The sequence below is a fragment of the Aplysia californica genome, unplaced genomic scaffold, assembly GCF_000002075.1.
Source record: "Aplysia californica isolate F4 #8 unplaced genomic scaffold, AplCal3.0 scaffold00200, whole genome shotgun sequence".
Lineage (NCBI taxonomy): Eukaryota > Metazoa > Mollusca > Gastropoda > Aplysiida > Aplysiidae > Aplysia > Aplysia californica.
The window spans coordinates 26,410-27,418 of record NW_004797470.1 but is presented as its reverse complement, the minus strand read 5'-3'; positions in this window follow the sequence as shown (position 1 = coordinate 27,418).

The window sequence follows — 1,009 nt, the reverse complement described above, 5'->3', positions numbered from 1 at the left end:
ATAATAATAATAATAATAGCCCTTCGTTGATCCTCGTGGGCAAATCTGGGTTGCAATGGTAAACAGGACATTCTTACACGAATACATAACATTAATTATATTATCATCAACTACACACACATAATATTCACTCAAAGAATAACAATAAATGCATAATAATCGTAAACGATACAGACAACTTTCCAAACATCCCATAGCCGGTCTCTTCTGTGCACTGGGCACCGCCCCGGTTTTTGCTTTAAAAAAAATTGTTTTGTTTTGTTTTGTTTTGTTTTTCTTCTTTTAAGCTAAGGTGACCGTGCTTTCTTGCTCAAGGACAAAACCCAGAGACCACCCATTATGACACCGTGTTACATAAACTTCCGCTTCTCTAGAATTACAAAATTCTATCTGCTTAGTTCCTACCTTCGCCTAGTTTTGATAAATTTGATGTAAATATATTGAGTTTCACATGTCAAGCTTTTTTTAAAATGCAATAACCTTGAATATCTTAATAGCGACCCCAGAAAAATCTTACGAATTTGATAGAGCAGTTAAAACATTGACTTGTTTCTGACCTTGTGATTGACGGAGGTATGGTAAATGGCCGCCAAACTTTGGTAATTTCAAGCTTGAGAGTCCTTGAAAAATGAAAATTTACATTTTTTATGCCTTCAATAAACATTTTTCAGTACATGGAAATGTGTTTTTACGTGGACATAAAAGATATTGAGCCCCCCCCCAAAAAAAAAAATTGCATAAAAATTGCATAAAAATTGGCGAAATGGCGAAAAAAGAAGCCTGCATCTTCGATATCATTATTTTGACAAGCTTGAGATTTCAACATAATGCCTCACTTTTTTTCTACTTCAGTTAAGAAAAAAAAATGGCAGACGCAAAACTGAAGCTGAATTACCTGAACCTGAAGGGGCGGGCGGAGCTGTCCAGACTGGTGTTGGCGGCCGCCGGGAAGGAGTATGAGGACTTCCGGTTCTCACAACATATATAGACACGTAGACAAGCCAAAACA